At 38.4% G+C, this 20016-nt stretch overlaps 2 long non-coding RNA genes across 2 annotated transcripts in view; both read right to left on the reverse strand.

Moving 5' to 3' along the window:
- LOC117949096 overlaps positions 1-7376 on the reverse strand; it is a 13064-nt gene extending 5688 nt beyond the window's left edge. The window contains exons 1-2 of the long non-coding RNA XR_004657620.1: positions 7242-7376; positions 6296-6307 (exon numbers count right to left, since the gene is read on the reverse strand). This is a non-coding gene — a long non-coding RNA (uncharacterized LOC117949096). The remainder of the gene's footprint in view (positions 1-6295; positions 6308-7241) is intronic.
- Positions 7377-7708: 332 nt separating this feature from the next.
- Positions 7709-20016, reverse strand: part of LOC117949097 — a 15407-nt gene continuing 3099 nt past the window's right edge. The window contains exons 2-3 of the long non-coding RNA XR_004657621.1: positions 12833-12838; positions 7709-7800 (exon numbers count right to left, since the gene is read on the reverse strand). This is a non-coding gene — a long non-coding RNA (uncharacterized LOC117949097). The remainder of the gene's footprint in view (positions 7801-12832; positions 12839-20016) is intronic.

Here is a 20016-nt window from a genome sequence, read left to right on the forward strand (position 1 = left end):
CCCCCCCCCCCCCCCCAAGGTCTGATCTTAGACCCACCCCTGTTTCTACTTCCTACTCCACCACACCTCAGAAGGGAATGTTTCAAGATAGAAAGTCCTAATATTTTAAGATAAAAAGTCCTAATATTTCAAGATAGAAAGTCTACATTTTTCAAAATAGAAAATCCTAATACTCCTAGTATTTCAAGATAGAAAGTCCTAATATTTCAAGATAGAAAGTCCTTATAGTCCTAATATTTCAAGATAGAAAGTCTTAATATTTCAAGGTAGAAAGTCTCAATATTTCATAATGTTTTAATGTACTGAACCACTGACAGCTTTTGATTTATTACTTAAGGCTTGTTTCTGCAACAGCTCCTTGAGTATCGGATACAGTAAAAACTATTGAGGACATATTTTCCTTTGACATTGACGCAGTATTAAACAAGATCGCTGCAGTCGGCAGCAGAGAAAAAAGCTGCAGCGTGAGTTAATAGGATAATTGTCCAGCTTGTATTTACGTTCATAAAAGTGCTCGTTTTGCTGCTAACAGACTCGGATTAATATTCTAAGTGTCTGACAACATTATGGAAAGGATTTCTAAGGAGGTCGACGTTTCTGTTAAAGATTAAGATCCTTTTTAAAACATAAAAGTCCGCAAAATTGCGTTCGCTAAACCCACCAGAATCCACGTAAATAATCAGTGATTTTAGAATCGTAACACACTAAAACATCTCTGAGCACCACTGGCTCTGGCGGTCTGGAGCCTGCGTGTGTAGGGTGTGTGACTATCGGCAACGTTTTGTTAGTATTTTCTTTCTTTCATTCCAACTTCGGGTCTGTCAGTCACAGTGAAAACCGGGGACATTTCTGGGGACAGATCCAGCCGGGGATAGGTCGCCAAAATCGGGGACTGTTTCCGGAAACCGGGGACATCTGGTCACCCTAATGTAGCTGGCTCACTCTGGTTCACTCACAACCGGCAAAAAGGTTCAAGCTTTGATGACATCAGCGGGGGCTAGCGTCGAAACAACATTGGGCCCCTAGGGCGTTCTGTCACTACACATCAAAATTTGATTGGCTGATACACACGTCACTCAAAGTTATAATCAAATGGGAAATGGCAGCTTCAATGAAGGGCTAGCAATCTTACTAGTGGCCACGGAGCTGCGATGCGTTTAGATGACATGGAAAATCTAGCGACCATATTCTTTCTGGAAAATATGATTGTAACGTACTGAAAAAGTAATCGATTTTTCAACACACAGTAATTTAATTGCAAAAAACTATATTTTTGATTTCGACAGGGCCAGCAGTGAAGGCCCTGATGACCCTGACAGCCCACACTGGTCAATTGATGCAAAAAGGAAACATTCTGGCAAAACTGACACTGGTTTAGGATTGCTTATCTTTATATTTGTTCTGATGTTGATATTTTAACTTGATTATCTAAACAGTTAGTATGACAATGCTGTGCCAAGCATCTACCTCATATCTCTGCAATGAGCAACAGCAGCAATCCAATAATACTGAAAATCTGCATTACATGTGTCACATTACATAACGTAAAATGTATACTGTACAGTTACAACATTTTACCCAAATAAACAATCTCAACCATGTTGTCAACGGTTTACCAATTGCCACAGAATTAAGTGTGGTAAAAATGTAAATGTGATTATTTAATCAACATGTGATTTCGATCAATTACGCATTTTTAAACTAACATTTAACAAATGGTACATTATGTTCTGTAAAAAAAATCTACACCCATTTTAGTGACTGGACCTTAAGTTAAATTTCCTTACAGTTATGGTCATTACTATGCCATCATTCATCATGTCAACTCTTACAGTTTGATGTAAATACTTCTAAAACACAACTGAAACCGGACATTGCTAATTTGAAAGCCGGTATTAAGGCTAACCTCCAGTGGCCCCGGGATGTGGCTGTGCTGTGCTACAGCTCTGTCGCACTGAGACAATCCACAGCCATTATAGCCATCGTGCCAGTGTAGATAGTATAGATCTCACTCACGGCTCTTTTCTCTTCTCTATCTTTAGGCACTGATCGATGATTGACAAGAAACAAGTAACCAATCTAACTTGTGTTTTTCATGTCACTTCTACTCCAAGGAAGCAAGAGAACTAATGCTATGGTTTTCAAAAATACAGAAAATATACTGTGACTGACATTAATCACATATGTGGTGCTAACATGTGTTTAGTATGCTTGTAAAACACAAAAAAACGCTGCACCTAACACTTCCAGTGAACCGTTGAAATGTGAGTCAAGGCACATGAGTGACACGTGTTTTCCAGTGAAAGGTTGTGTGATTTTATATCAATATGTTAAAGTAAGTAAAAACCTACAGGGAAAAGGACTCTTTCATGATAAAACAGGTTTTGACTTAGCAACATAGTTAGACACATATGCATAAGCAAAACTCAAAACTGTTCTATTTTCTCAGGCGTTTGGTTAATGATTACTTTGTTGTTTATGCTTTGTTTTAATATTTAAACCTATATTCTTTGCTTATTTTTCATTGTTTTTTAAGGTAAAGCACAATGAGTTCACATTTAATGAAAGTTGCTTTACGAACAAAATTGACATTGCAAATCAGCAATTTAACAAATGTACTTAAAGTGTAAACATGAAACAAAGACAATCAGGTCCAATATGTAATGTTTTTACTGTAATAAATTCAAAATTTGCATCAGATATATATGAAACATGTGGTTTGTGTTTTGGCCTGTGTGTTAGTTTGACAGCCAGACCGGGTTGCCAGATATATTCAAATTTGACCTATTTTCAATGTTTTTTTATGACAGAAATATGGATTACTTTCAACCAACTTGGCCAAAAAATAACATGGACATTTCCATAAAAACGATCTTTGCAAGGTATCTAATAATCAGTGCAATTGTGGGCGTTCAATTAAACTTTAAAGCATTTGTGAGAAAATAAATAGAAAACGTTTCAAAACAGTGACAAAATGTTGACAGTGTGATTATCCATTCATTCCTCTGATGTTAACGAGTCAAAATAATTCATAGTTAAACATTTTAAAACTGAAAATGTAGGCATAATTTCAAATAAATGAGTTTTATTGATCATGGATTCCAAAAATAAGTGTAAAACTAGTGGCAATAAGTTGGTGTGGGTGGTGTTTATTTTAGCGGTAGGAAAAAAAGAAGCTCCAAAACATCGAATGAAAATCACTAAATACGTCAAAGAAAGTGTTTATTTTTGACCCAGGGGGACAACACGCTGCACAGTCGGCAGTAAGACAACACAAGGGTTAATAACGTATTATATTAATTGTCAATTTAATTATAATATTCAAATTCATCATAAAAGAATTGAACATTCACACGTATTTTAAGTTCCGTTAAAGAGGGTAAGAGTGAGGGTTAAGAGAGAGTTTAAAACTTGAAAGTAATGCAATAGTTATTTTTATAATTTGTAACTGAGTAACTAATATAGTTACTTTTTGGAAGAAGTAACAAGTAACTGTAACACATTACTTTTTAAAAGTAACTTGCCCAACACTGGAAATGAAAATATGGTATAGACACACTATTGTACAGGTCTGAATTTAGACCTTTAGAAAAATAGTCCAACTAGCAAGAGAAACTGCAGTTGGGTTATTTTTCAGATGTTAGTGTTTGGCACAATGCACCATTTGTTTCTAGAGCTGCACATCACAGTTGTAACTTTCAGTCAACCAATTCATTCAGATGACACAGTAATGATAATGTGTCCAGCACATCAGTGAAAACAGACAGCAACACACTCACAACTATAATCCCAATCAGCCCTGTGCAGTACCGTCAGTGTGTGCCCCCAAACTTTTGGAATTCAGTTTGTCTATCAAAGGTATGAAATGCAACTCTTGTTTTCACACGGAACCTGTGACACAAGTATACAAAGCGTAGATATAGGACCCCAAGACACGGTGAATAGAAAATAAATGTACGTGTCACTCTGTCTTGAATGTTGATAGGCAGTCGTTTAAAACTAAATGTGGAACTGAATGAATCTCATCTGCCATATTGCCATATAGTAGTTTAGTTTTGGTCTTATATTGTTTTCCATGTAAATACCTTCAAATTAACGCTGACAGTCTGCACTCCAATTTCACCTCGATGATTTCGTTTGAAATCCATTGTGCTAGCGCACAGGGCCAAAATTATGAAAATGGAAAATTGTGTCACTGTGCAAATATTTCCAAACCTAACTGTATATATATATATAGTGTGTGTTTGTCAGAGGGTAGGGTTTTCACACACATTTTTGTATTCAAGCTACCAATTTCCTTCTTGAAATGTAACATTATTAAAAGATTAGATTACTCTTCTGTTGTCTGTGGTGTGAGTATATGCATCAAGATTTTTACCCAAGTGCCCACTGATGAGTTGATAGCAGATTAAGCATGAAAACTCTCTGCTTGAACAGACTCACACATACCAATTTAACCTTCCACAGCTGAGCAATGGGTTTACTTTTTATATCATTTAATTAACCCACACTTTTGGTTTTGACTTTTACTTCTTAAATATTAGTATGTAGTACATGAATGTGTATTTGAGACACATAAATACAAACAATGTTGCAGTTACGCAATGTATGTGTCTATTGCTTAGCCTTATATGTATTAACTCAATTTCAATTTTATAAATCGCTAAGTCACAACAACAGTTATCTCATAACTGCATTGTTAGTTATGTCATTTATGAATAGTCCTATCAATGAACACATTATAAAAAAATTATATTTTAGAAATTATTTCCCAATTTCTGAACACATTCAAAACAATAAAAGTCCCAGATAAACCAAAATACTTATATATACTTACAACATATACTGTAAAGCATAAAACATACAGATCAATTGTATGACTAGATTAGATTTGAAAACGTATCACCCTTAAAATTTAAAGATAGTTCTTGGAATTGGAGTCATGATCCAAAACAGTGTGATTTTTGTGTTAGCAGACATAAGAGTTTTAAAGACAAGCAAGCATGATAATATTCAGGTCTCACAACCTTGATATATCCAAAAGTCAATATTCTCATACAAGGCCCTTTTGTCTTTGAGAGTCCCCTGTTCTTGAATGCTATATTCATATTTCCATGTGAAGCAATTGTATGCTATCCCCAGCACAATTACGAAACCATGACAGCCTATTTCAGCTTTGTCTAACTCCTCACTTACCGTTCCAAATATATCCATTACTATGCAAATTGGTCCATTATCTTTTGCAATAGGAAACTTATTTTGAAGTGCGATGTTGTGATTTTCTGTATCAGAGTGTGTGGCTTTAAAACTTCTGGTCAAGGATCTCCTGTTGCCTCTAACCAAACAATCTCTTCCCATTCTATTTCAATTAATATACCAAACTTTTTTTTTAAAGTTCAGAGCAAGTTTGTACAGTAACAGTGACAATCCTATTTTACAGGACCCTAATGTAGTTTGAAAGTAAATGCTGATTGACCTTGGCTTTGTCTTTCAAGCTACCACATCACACAAAAAGCCATTTCAGCATTCATAGTGTGTGGTCTCTACGCCACAGTGAATATGACTACTATGTCCTATTTCCACTCTGCTACCACCTAAACCATTGGTGTCCCTCCTCTAGGCGTAGTCCCCTGATCCCAGTCCTGACAGAGACCTGCCAAACCACAACTACTTCTGATCCCCCAGGCTGACAAGCTAATCCATCTTCACCTGCAGAGTAACTTTACTCTGTTTGATATCAGCACCAGCCCTCTATCAAGGAGAACTAGAATAGATATGCTAAAACATTCCCTGCTTCCCCAATGATTATGACATTCAGGAATGTGTCCTTAATTTTTGCTTCATTCATTAACTATTTTACATGGCTATGATTGTTTTATACAGTAATACCTAATAGAACCAAACAAGTGCTGAAACTTTGTTTCTCAACCCATGTTTTGTTCCTCTTACAGCTAACATGCCATATCAGTGTAATGGATGTAAAGTATCAATAATTTAATTCCATACAGTATATTTGGAGGGCAAACACTTAGGGCCTGAATGTTCACACACTACCACGGAGCCAATAAGCAGTGTCAGGTTTGCAGCACTAACAGGATTAAGCACCAAGACTTTATGTCTTTTACAGCCGCTGCCAGGCACAGGCCTGGAAATAATGGGATCAGTTTTGAAGCAGTTCATCATGGAGGAAACCACCTCTTCCCACATTAGCTCAGTGTGAAGGGCCCTGCTTCATATAAGCACCCTAGAACACGTTCATAAATTGTAAACAAGTAATGACATCATGGATAAATACACATGGAAAAATCTAATGTGGGAAGATGAATTAAAATGTGGCAATTTTACTAACATGACTAACTGCAAAGAGGGCATATTTTGTGAAAGAAGGTGCCAGTCAATCACCCTAGCATTGTTAATGACAGCATTACCTAACACAGTTCAAAAAGTCTTTATTCATTTAAACAGTATTCTAAACAGAGTACCTGTGCTTCAGAACAACTTTGTCTTTCATAATCTGTAAAGCAAAAGCCAGCTCAAGCTCTATAAGTGATGTATTACATGATGTACAAGACCTAAAATCAAAGGTCAAAGTGCATGGTTATTTAGGTTAGTGTGATATTTGTAAAGGTGCATCTAGTTGTGATATCAGTTTGCGAAGTAGTTTTTTCTTGGTTAGCTTGGATGTTGGGCTTCTAAGTATCCACTGGTCCCACATCCACTTCATGTAACCCCTTGAATGTCCATGAATGTCCTGTTCCAGTAGCTTATTTCTCATCAGGTTGTCATCACATTTTTCTGTACCTCTGACAGCTGACTGAATTCACATGCGTTGCCTTGATCTTAGCTTGTAGCTGTTTTTCCCCCGAAGAAAGACGTCCCTAGTCAACATAAAGTGCAGCATATACCACGGAGATTCTCTGTCCCCGTTCCTGTTCTGCATAGGACTGAACTCCCTCAGTCAGATCATCAATAAGAGTTGCTACGGATACAGGTTCCAAAGTGGAGTACCATCAGCCACATCCTCTACATGGATGACATCAAGCTGTTTGCCAGCAGTGAGCGTGACATTGACTCACTGATCCACATCTCAAGGATCTAAAGCAATGGCATCGGAATGTCATTGCGACTAAATAGTATGGTTGGATCTAGGGGGGAGCAAGGGGGAGCTTGGCTCCTCTAAAAAAGTGATTTGTGAAATTTTGGTAGGGTCTCTAAAAGTATTGATAATGTGTCATTTTGACGTCCAATTTCAGTTTTGTGTAATGTGATATCGTGGATTATTATGTGTAATATTGCAAAACTATCATTGATTCATGAATGAAGGCGATTTAAACCTAATTCACTTCAATAAAGATAACAATACATGCTATTCTTGTCATGAAGGGTGGGGTCAAGGGGTGGGCGTGCTGCGGTGGCGGCCATTAATCGGCACGATTATCCTTTGAAATCTATTCTGCATTAGCCTCATACAGCCATGGCAAAAAGAAAACAAAGGCAGTGTAATTCATTTTGGTTTTACTAAGAAATGATGTAGCAATGATGTTAATAGCACATCTGATTCAACTGTTGCGAGCCCTGTCAGCACACCTCCCTGTCTTCTCTGACTGAAGATGTTAGTGGCCGATATGCATGGCTGTTTGTTAAGAATGGACGCTTGGGGTGCATCACTTAGGCCTAATTGAATATTTTTCGGTCGCCTGAGTAAATCTAACCGTTGTTCATGTGAAATCTCAAAGACAGGTTGATGCTTTGTTTATAGACTATTTGTGGGTGGCTGTTTGCTGTTTGACCTATCAATTCCTATTGAAGTATAATCCTGTATAGTGCACACACTTGTAGCTGTTGTGTATCTTTGTAAGTCATTGTAAGTCGCAAGCACATGTAAACACTTTCCTATTTATATGTAAGTCCATTACCTTCCTTTTAGCTGTGTTTTGGTCTGCACTAATTACAGATTAACATCTACTCCATGCTCTAACAGCTACAGTAGCTGGCGAACTTTTTCTGCTGTACCTGCTGAGCTTACAGTGCTCATTTCAGAGTTGTTTTGCTAAAAACTCCAAAAACAAGAAGTACTTAAGCCAAAAAACTAAAACAATGAGCTAAAAGACGCTAAAACGCTTCACTGGGTGACACAGCTGAGGCAGGTAATATTTCTCCATCCATTATCATACAAAAACTCCCATGTCATTTGACCCATTATTAATAATAGAAAACTATTGAATAGTGCAGCTATAAAGCAATCTTTTTAGGAGGGAAAGCATGCACAACACTAAATACAGGGTGTGTATCAATGTAACTTAAATTATAGCTGCACTTCACAGAGTTACTAATGGAGACTATCTGTGGAAATGTAAAACGTTGACAAAAGGTACACATGCAATTATGAACCAAATCATTGATAATTCTTGCAAACACCAATTGGAAATTTGAGTGTTGTAAATATAACCAAACATTGCATGTTGTTTTTCAGGAAAATACATCTGAAGCAATTTGAAGTAATGTACAGATACATGTTGTTTGTGCCATGCAACAGTATTTCTTCTGATGATAACACAGGGGAGGTAAAAACAAGATTGCACTGCATTGACAGGTGGTAATTTAAGACCTGGGCCAGATTGCAGTTGAGAGATGAATCATTCACACAAGTCACATGGTTGAGTCAATGAAACAGCACCCTTTAGGCCAGTCAGTACAAGTTTGAAAGTCTATAACATCCCCTGAGAGGTGGCACCAACATCAGCTGGCCTATTTGTAATCAAATTGTTTAGCACAATAGGAATGTACACTTTGTACCCAAATTGTCTTATTGATTTTGGGCTAGTAAAAATCTCTCAGTATTTCTCTCAATACTAGAGAAAACACACAGACCAAGAAATGGCTTAAAATGAGAATACAGCCACAACATGGAATTACCAAGAGGGATGAAACATTGCCTTTAAAATTACATTAAAAAGAATGGTTGAAGAATTCACAAAATAAAACAGAGCCATGACAATCAAATTCCCAGATAATCTCAATTTTTGACCCTCTTTATCACAGTATACGTCAGTATTATTTTGCACTCTTTGGGTAAACATGGGGAAATCATTCCTGAGGGCGTACTGATTAGCCCAGGGGGAATGGTAATGAAATACAGTACACCTGCTTGAGTGCCTCAAGCAGAGTGCCTGTTTTATTACTCTATTATACATCTAAGGAGCTGAGGGTTGTTAGAAGCCTATCTTCAAAGCAGGAATCATTGCCTCACATCTCTCATGCATGTTTCCATTCAGGCCCCATTAATTGCTGTTTATTTTGTTTCATTTTTCCAAATAACATTGCTAAAAAAAATGAGAAAAGATCACTGCTCCAACAAGAATTTCTCTCTTAATATTTGAATATATATTTCACATTTGAGAGTGATATCTATATTATTTCACATTAACCAAATAAAGAATGTTGTTTTAATTATGTTTATGCTGGTGATCAGTCAGAAAGGGATTAAGCCAATTTGTCTCCATGGTGTTTGTTAATCAATAGAAAATACAATACAGTGACAGCAATATATTGATACTCTTATCCAGAACAGGTTGCAAAAGGACAATTTTAGCATGTACTAAAGCCTATAACTATGCTTTTTCATTTCTGACCAATGTACTGTGCTAAAAAGTTGGTAAGTGTATGATGGAATGATATTTTGTAAGGAAATAAGGAATCCAAATTTCTGTAGTTAGTAAATGATGTTTGGCTAAGAATGGCTTATGTGTGAAAAGATGGGTTTTTAATGCTATGATGGCGCATCAGTAGTAACTCTGCAGCCCTTGCTGTGGAGATAAGATGTCTTTAGGGAGCTCGGACATGGAGGAAATGCATCCAGGTGGTCAAAGGTTTGTACAAGGATAGAGGAGCAACACACCCACAAGATGTGTAGTGCAGCCTTGAGTAGGGCTGAAGGCAGCACAGAGCTGAGGCTGTGTTCTTCCCTAGAGGCTGGAGGGAAATCAGGAAGAATGTGAAATGCATCAATTTAGGAATGCTGCAGACAAGGGCATGAGATGCACAGGGCAAAAGAGGTAGAGAGGGAACATGCATAAAAACTAGCCAAGAGTGAGTCACTGTAAGCCAGCAGTTTCGTTTCAGTCTCAATGTTTCATTTCCATAGGGTGGTGGGGTGAGGGGTGTTGAAGCAAAGGTACGGCCTTGGTTGGTTGAGGTGAGGAAAGCAAGGTCATGGTGTGCTGAAGAGAGGAATGATGATAGTACCAATTATGTAAGCAACGCTTTGAGCCTGATTTTAAAAAATAGAAAATGGGGGAGGGTAATTCCCTAAAGGTCCCATGACATGATGCTCTTTGGATGCTTTTACACAGACCTTAGTGGTCCCCTTATAGCATATCTGAAGTCTCTTTCCCAAAATTCAGCCTTGGTTCAGAATTAGAGCGACTAGAGCCAGTCCCACAAAGAGCTTTCCTAAGTATAAGCCATTTTTATGTCTGTAGCTTTTGAGGAGCAGAGAGGGGGGGGGGGGCAAGGTGGAGGCTGGTGGTGTGGCCTTGACTAACTGCCACTTTGCTTGTTTCAAAGCCTTAATGTTTCTCTCTCATGGGTGGGCCAAATTATCTGGGTGGGCAAAGCAGATAAAAAAGAAGGTAACCGTGAAATATGATGAAATGTTGCCCCTTATGAGGTCATAAGACCCTAGGAAGGCTGGGGGAACTCATATTAATGTTACAAAACCTCATTAACCACTCTGTGAGAGGAGGGAAGGGAAGGAGAAAGTCCTTCCATCTGCAAGCCCAGCTGGAGCAAAGGGCCCAGATAGGCAGTGCAAGTATGAAGCGATCTATTATATGAGGGAACGAGTGTGTAATGACATGTTTTGCCCTTGTTCCAAGCAGGGTTTTGGCAGCAGTTCTGGGTGAGTTATCCGTGTAATATTAAGGGTGTTTTTTTAATTTGTCACTATAATGTAATCATTACTTCAGAAGTCATAGTGTGGGGAAGAACATGCGTTTAGTTGGTTCATGCTCTTGTTGTTGGCAAATGTCATGGGCATTTAAAGGAATGAAGCCTATTGGTATTGTTGGACAACAGAACTACATCAGTGAACCTACAACCAATGATTTGAAGGTTTCACCCGTGTAAAGATATTTGAATTATAAAAAAGCTGGGGAGTTTGCTTGTTGGTGAAAGCGGTCTCTTTCACTAACAATTTCCAAGCTTTGTTGAGACCTTGTCAACAAGCTGCCACACCCCAATGAATGCTTATATGTCAAGATTCCCATTGTAAAGTAGAAGTCAAGCACTTTGTATGCCCATCCATTATGACCCCCTTCACATTCTGAGCATGTGAGTGTGTATATCAAGTCAGAGTGTTAATTGCAATTTCCCCACAGGGAATCAATAAAAACTATGAAATGAAAATTAAAATAAATTGAATTTTACCAGAATTAAAATTACACTTCCTGCTGCATTTGCACAAAATGTAGCCAGTTAACATACATTACTATTGCAAATTATTTAAATAAGTTGTATGGAAGCGTGTATGGAAGAAACACAATATTTTCAGACACCAAATTGAGAGCTTTGTTACTTGAATAGCCATTTACTGGGCTGATTAAGGGTATTACTACATTCATTTGAAAAAGATCATTGAGGGGCAGCTCATTCACAATGACATTGAATTACAAAGACAACAAAAACAACACAGAGAAGAAAGCAACACCATCATAAGAACATAGAAAGACACTAACATTTCTCCGAAAAGGAAAATATGTGATAAACAGATCAGAACAACCAGGATGTATGGTATTCATCCAGCTTCCTGCGAGACAACTGAGTGGCAAAAGCAGGCTTGGCGTTGACAGCAGGTCGAGAGCCAAAGAGAGCCAGGGGAGGCTCAATGAGGATATTAGATATGCAGACCTGTGTCCGGTACGCTCTCCTTATATAGAATAGAAGCTTGGTGATCGGCCAAACATTTGACAGTGAGCCTACGTTACTAAGAGTGTTACCTGAAAGCCAATGTATATCTTTCTATGGAGACTGATCATTTTATTCCTGAAATAGAAATTATCTGTGTTAGGGCAGGTGGTACATAAACTCATGTAAGCACACAGTGCACCGTATTTTGGTGAGGATGTGCCAAATACAACTGACAGAAATAGAATCACATCCTCAAAGGAGTAGATAGTCAAAAGTAGGAAATGTACTGTAATAGGAAAAAAACTTTTAGACTACACTCATTTTAGCACAATGTACCTGATAAACAGAAAACTGTTTGTAGGCCAACCATGTTTCCAATGGGAAATCTGACTCTGAACTATGATAACCATACCTGTCATATAAATGTAGTGTAGTACTAGGTAATGTAATTCCCTTGTTGATTAGCAAAGTAGTATAAAATGAAACTCTAAATTGTAATTAACAGATTTATTTGCTACGTTGGGAGATTAAAAAGCTGTAAACGCCATCATCATGACCATATTACCTTTCCAGCTAATATTGCAGGATGTGTGAGTTGTTTTGCTGACAACAGCTGCTTTCTGTTGATGAAAACAAAAATGGTGAGTCAAAAGATGCTGAAACTCTCTGTTGATCTGAGGGGAACTGCAGTCAGCTAATAATGGTGCGTTCCAGTTAAACTGGGAAGTTGGAATTTACGAGTTCCCAGTCGGTAAATGTAAACAGGAACGACCCTCGACGTCGGATTTCCCAATTAAAAAGTCAGGAGAACTGAGCCTTGACAGTTCTGAAGGCTGTATGAATATACTGTTTCTTAGGACTTCTGTCTTATTTGTGTTAGTAAATCAGTCTTACTAACAGTAATGTCAATCCTCTGTCTGTGAACATGTTGCTGTGGTGTTTGTGCGTGCAAAATAACGCATAACTTGTTATCACGTGACTTACTAACAATTGCTAACCTGGCTAAACTTCCCCTACCCCATTAAATACCATGGTTTTCTGACTTGTTATTGGAGCGTGTTCAACTCACATTTGACGTAATTTCCAATTCAGACCTCTGACTTTCCGTGGTAAATGGAACCCAGCACAAGTGTCTGTGAGGTCTGGGAGGTGCATTCATTTGATCTATTGTTAATATAAAAATATTGACTGTAACAGATTTAAAAACAATACCGGAGTACACGCCAAACGTCAGAAAACAAGTCTCATTTGCTCGCTACTGAGCTTCAACCACTGCAAATTCAGCTCTAAATTTATAAACCATTAAACTTAAATTGAAAGTTACATGTTTACCATGATAACTGCAATATATAGTGCCGAATTAACAGCTCTTTGTACACCATCTCATGTGATCAGCAGATAATGCTTCATGTGTGTTTAAGAAATATAAAAGCTCTGCCATGTTCACAGAAGGGGCAGGTTTACAAGGTTACATTGTAATGAGTCTATATGCCAGGCCATTCTCTCATCTGATATGTTCTGTTGCTGCTGTTAGAAGCCCAAATCCCACTATCATTGTGTAAACATGGCCAGCGAGGTCCATCATTAATACTGCTCTTATCATTAGGTCCGCCATGGTTTTCATTCAAGGCTTTGTTATCAGTGAAACCATATCAAACCGTGTCTGTCTTGTTGGGACATGTTGCAGAAGATTTGCTACCAAGCAGACTTTCTGTAAGCTGTTGCCTGTTCGCCATCAGAAGACACCACAACCTTGACATTAATGCTTTAATGATCACAGTAATTGAGTGCCTTTCTCATTTCCTGACAGCTACAATACAAAGCTCATGGTGGGGAGACACAAGAGATACAGAAGGAGGAAGATAAGAGGGGAAAAAAAAAAGCTTATGGAAAATAAAAAACTAAAGGTAAGAGAAAGCGATAGGAGTGAGTGAGGAGGATACGACACAGAGGGAAAGGAAATAAGCAAGGCGAGTAAAGTGTGGGGTAGGCTGAGGAGGGGATCAGAGGTAGAGGACAGTGAGGAGAGAGATTGCGTTCGCTCATCGTCCCAGAGGACCTGCCTGTGCGCCGACGTTGACAGTACTGAGAGCTTCTGTCCTTCAGCCTTCACATGTGCCTGTGGTACTATCTTCTACTTACCAGAGAGGGCCAGCCATTCAGCACGCACATTCTTTTTAAAAAATTACTTTGGAAATAATAATATCTGCCATGAAATTCTTTGAGGTCGGCTATATTTTTTTTTTTTGTCACATTTTTTTTTATTTAAAGGCCTCATCTACATCTACTATTCTGCTGAAGTGGCTCAGTAGCAACATACAAAGATATTCTGTTATTTCTAGTGTCCATTTTTATTGGAAACCTGATGCTCCTGAACATAAAAAATTATTTTTATCACTATCATATTTTACTTTCCTTTTTTGTTTAAAGCCTTTCCAAGAGCCATCCCCTTACCGTGGCTAAATATCCTGATAGTACTCAGTAAACAGCTGTGAAGGCTCTTCCACAGAAACCTTTTATTAGAGACTCACGGAATGGACAAAAACAATCTAGAAATGCTGTTTTCTAAGGTAAATTGTGCCAATATGCAATTTTTATATATTTTTAGATGCAAATGTGTTTTAAAGAAACCACCTAAGTTTCTGCTTTCTTTAAATTTCCTCACCACGATAAAACATTAAACCAATATTTGCCTTTCCAGTTACACCGTCTGAGAAGACTAAAGGCAGATTATACATGATCATCTACTTTCTACTTTTAATAGTTTATTTGAACATAAAATGATCATCATCAAGTAGCTATTTTTAACTGAAAATGCAGTACAAACCTACTATATTACAGTTATATTTGATATGTTGAGGAAAACCTCCAAATTATATTTTTCCTATGAAAAAGGGTTGCAGACAGGGACGACTTATCATGACCATGACACCTTGACCATTACTCCTTTTTCCCATGCACTCGAGGCTGCAGTCCCCTGGGGACCTAGTACGCATACCTGTGGCCTCCCAGGTAATGCTAGCTAGCTGAAGATATTCAAGTGTCTCCCCCATAGACTAGTTAAGGCTGAATGACAGCATTCAGACAGTTACTGTTACAACGTAATCTTCATTATCTGCTCTACTTACCACTGTCTTGGTTTCTTTTCTCATCATCCATTTTTTCTTTTCCCTTTTTCCCTCCCAGAAGGCTAATTCCTCTTCTTTTCTGTTTGAATTAACGTTACATCATTCAAAAGTTTCCAAATGTTTGAGTTGGAATTTTATGTTCAGTGGATTTATAAGAACTATGGTTAACTGCTTTCAGATCTCTGCATGCTAATTTGGGACAGCTAGCTAGACTTTCTGTCCAATCCGAGTTTTTGCTTGAACGACTATTTTGCAGCGGCTCCGTGCGGAGCTCAGCGCCACCCATGACGATCGTAATTGGTATACGATTATATGGTATTCAGGTCAAATTGACCCATTTCAAATTTTTACAAGAGGAAAAATGGTACAAGTTGCATTTTTTTTCTAACTGAAAATCAATGGCCTTACCTTATTTTCTGTGATAAACATGTATTCCTGACTCAATTCAGTAAATTATTCTGGTTACGACCACTTATGTTTTTTCCATAGTGGTATTTAACATGAATTATCACCTTATGACAAAAACGACTCACACTTCCATTTTGAATTGTATTCTAGTAAAGACCGAGTGCATTCCATAAACATATATGTCATCTCAATATTTTGAAATTGACATGAAATAATATTTGTTAATAGATTATGAAGTAAAATTTTATTTTTAGAATTGTTTTTAAAACCCCAAATAAGTCACGGGTCAATTTGAGATCCAGGAAGTGAAGACAACACAAGGGTTAAAGAAATTCCATTAAACCAGAGCAGGTTTTTCTCCAATTCCAGAATTCCATGTGGAGTAGCCAGAGCCTCCTCCTCTCTGCAGCGTGTGGGTTGTCTGGCAAAGCGACAATAAGTCAAACCTGATTTCAATACACCTCTATTATTTGTATGATGATAAATCAGCACATGCTACCAAAGCATACGTCAGTTGTGACTATCAGCGTAATTTGTCACCTCCACCTTTTTCACCTAAACACATTTGCTTCCCATGAAAACTCTTCATTCATTAAAAGACACAAATGATTGTTTTTCCACTCGCCATGCAACATGAAAAATAGCAAACATAAAGGTTTTCATCAAATGAATGAAATCGAGTGACAGTTACAGGTTGGACTGCTAATTTCTGCCTCCTCCAGTGTTAGGTGATAATTGTGTGGTTGGTTACATGAACAATGTGATTTCAACTCATTAATATTAGGTCTGGGGATATGTTCACCCTCACTGAAAGAGACAAACTATGCAGATGATCAATCAAAATGTGTATGTTTCTGTCACTTGTGTTCATTTATATGTATTTTTCTTTTTACCCTCAGGGCGTCTGTTTGATATTGTAACCCCTCAGGTGGGACCTGTCATGTTTCATTATTTAATCCAGAAGGTGAAATTTACACATGTCAACACAATTTTGGGGGGAAAACTTACCCTGGAAGCAAATCAAAACAGAAACGGGTTAATTGCTTGAACTGTGCTTGTTTGTTTGCTTGGAGAATAGACTTGGAGGCCTAAGCTTACACAGAATTGACAGGCAGTGCTAAAAATAGGAAATGTGCCGTGACTCAAATGAGAGACTATACCTGATGCTATGAATATGGAATGTAGTTGTGTGACGGTGGTGTAATTACTATGGATTAATTAAGATAGATGTTGGCTTCATGGACATTTCCTAACCCCACATAACATTCCTGAAGTCTGTCTACTGACAAGAGTTCAGTCTGTCAGTGCAGCCCTGATGAGTAAGGGAAGGAAGGCAGGTTTCCCAGGGGACTGTGCCACCTCCTGCTTCCTTTCATGATCTGAGATGATTGTCCACTATGAAAAGGAAATACCCTGCCTTCACTTCTGTCACATGCTGGGGGGGGGTAATGGCCTTCGCACCTGCCCCTTCACCTACGAATGTCCAAAGTGCCCTGTTGAGCGGCCATTTAAATTATCAATGCTTCGTATAATTACACGTGAACATTAAAAGGTGCTCTAGGCGATGTTCTGTGACGTTACTTCCTGTTACATCACAAGTATTTTCAAACAAAACTAGACTATCTCGCCCCTCCCTCCTCCTTATCCCGTTCCCTCCCTTCTGTGCTTCTGTGCACTAACCCCCCCCAACCCCCAATTCTTTCTTGTCGGTTATCGGCTGGACCGCTGGAACACTGTGTGTGCATGATTTTTGGTTTGCAGTTTGCAGACCCTGGGCTGTCTACAGAGACCGTGTTTTTTACAGTGTGTTCTGGGGACAGGCAGCTCGCTGATAGTGAGGAGATGTGTGCTGCATGTGAAGAAAAATGTTGTAGCCTAAAACACGCGTGACATCGCTTAGAGCACCTTTAAAAGGGAACGTGTGAATAAATTACTTGAGACTAAACACTGTTTAAAAGGAATAATACAGAAGTAAAGGTGTTTGCCTCGTCTACCTGAGCTGCTGTCGGTAGGTGACGTCGTAGGCTGTCTATGTGACCTTTCACATTTTCCTGCCTGCAAGAGCATCGTATTGTTGTGTTAAGCGATGGTGAAAAGCAGGGTATCAGAGTCTGTTTCCAAAACCATTAAGCTGCTGTTGAAAAATAAAACAGTTTATCTCGTATTGTAGTGTCATTTTGAAGTGTTGCCAGCAAAAGCTTTTTAACAAGCATCATTTTAAACTGAATTGACCAGTAAAAGTGGCTACCATTTGGTTTATTTTCTATACCAGCTAGCTAGCAGCTAACCTGGGAAACCTTTTGAAATTGCAAAGGTAAAGCATTTATTGTTATATTGAATCATGTAAATGCTGTTATTTAGTGACCTACTAGGCCATATGGGCAAATCAGTTTCACGTGCACTCTGTCTCCGGCAGTAGGCTAGTTTACGCAAGCAACTCCTCGAGGGAGTTACTAGTAGTAGTAGGCAGGCAGGTAGACTGTTACGAAGAGGCTCCCTACTTCATCTTCCCTCAGACCAGGGTAAATTGAGGTCCATCTCCACCAGATGTCCTTTGTGGCCCGCGGGGAATGGGATGACAATTTGTTTTGTTTTTTATTGTTTTAGGGCTGTCAAAATTAAGATTTTAGCGTTACTAATAAAATTAACACAAATGTTGTGGTTACTCCGCTTTTGAGATTAATCTGCTGTATCCTCTGTATTGAGATACATTCTAAGACTTGGATGGTGTCCAGGGTACCAAATTAGTTCTCACACATACATGTCATTCCTGGCATCCTAGAATGAAATTAAGGAGGCAAAAAAATTGTACTTCTCCAGAGCTCAACTCTCTTGTTTTCCAGTGGCTTTCTGCCTCTGAACCACCAGCCCATTTAAAAAAAGATGTTGCTTCTTTGGGAAATTAGCTTTGTAGTCTAAGGTGCAGGTTGGTGGTCTAGACATTTTGACTTCTTAATAAAGGACATCCTTATGTTTTAAGAAAATAATCTGAAACATGCTTCATACCTTTGTAAATCCCTTTATGATTCAAAGCGTACTAGCCCACTGCTACACAGAAATGTGAGCATCAGCTCAGGATGCAGTTATAGTTTATCTGGTTTGATATCTTGTTATCTTGTAATTCATGATATTTAATTTTGGTGCAATGCAAACATGCCACATAAAGAGAGAATAAGGACCTGCAGGAGGCAGCAAAAGGCAGTGGATCCCTAAGCAGCTGGGTTATTAGGAGCACCACAGGTTGGAACAAGGACTAATAAAGTCAATCTGACACGCTCATAAATACTTATTATTAAAAATATATATATTTATGTATCTAATTTGGTGAAACAATCATTTCTATTATGAAATGCATTTAATATATTTGATAATACAAAAGTGGTATGATGAACTTTTCAATTGTCAATTCTATTAGGGATACATATACCAGCTGTTCACATTGCAATGGTACTGAAATTTAGGGTGGTGCTGCGCAAATTGTTACTTGTTCTCAGCAGAGGAAAGTGATTCATCAGATGAGTAGACGGAGGAGACAGAAGTGGTGAATGAGGGGCAGAGCAGAGATTCAAATTCAGTGGCAGAGCTTGAAGCAGAAAGAGTGCAGGAAGCAACTCATCCACATGCATCGAATGAGGGAGATGCAGAGGAGGGTGCAGCTCAGGGGTCAGCTCAGGAGGACGTTGGAGCCTGAGAAGGGCCATTCTCAAATTTACCTGAACTGCAACACCCAACCTATCCTGCTCATAACCTTAAACTTCAATCTAAAGTATGATGAGGCTTGTGTCAAAATTTGCATTAATATTGGTCCCTGCCAGTCAGTATAATCATAATTTCCAAAGAATTCAGATGCACGGTCATTTAAAAAAACAATGGTAAGACAAAAATCCATTGTTGGAGTAGTTTCCCAGTGCTGATGCCATTTTTTGTTCTATTTGCCGTATTTTCTCAAAAGATGAAAAATACACAAGCCGCAACACCTGGAAAATAAAGGGGCAAACAAGTGGAGAAAGGCTTTAGAAAAAAGCAATTAAACCATACCTTGATGCAAACGCAGGGAACTCAAACAAGACCTCTTCTCTCACTCAAATGTTTTAATCAAAGCTCTGGCCATGCCAGTGAAACATGACATCCAAAAAGAAATTCAAGAGAGCAAGATCTTTTAAATAGCAATGAATGAAACCACAGATGTTTCACACACTCAACATGTTTCCATTGTTGTGAGATATGTAAACAATTTCTTCAGGTGTGTAACGTTCATTCAACAAGCGGAGAGGTTCTCAAAAACTCGGTGATGGAAGAAAATGGCCCAACAGTAAGAAGAAGTAGATGTGAAGAGTCCGGGTGATCTTGTAATGCTCAATGGCATTCATTTTGAGTTTTTCTTGTGTCTGGATATTACCTGTCCAATCTTCCAAGTAACTGCAAGTGCTTCTGATGCACTGCAGCTTCTGACCTGGCTGCAGCATACAAAATTGTGGAAGGAGTTTGGCAAAGTTTGGTCTACTGCAGAACAGAATAAGACTTTGAAAACATTTACAAACATGCTCCAGTGGAGGGTGCATCAGTGGGCCTG

Source organism: Etheostoma cragini, chromosome 8 (assembly GCF_013103735.1).
Source record: "Etheostoma cragini isolate CJK2018 chromosome 8, CSU_Ecrag_1.0, whole genome shotgun sequence".
Classification (NCBI taxonomy): Eukaryota; Metazoa; Chordata; class Actinopteri; order Perciformes; family Percidae; genus Etheostoma; species Etheostoma cragini.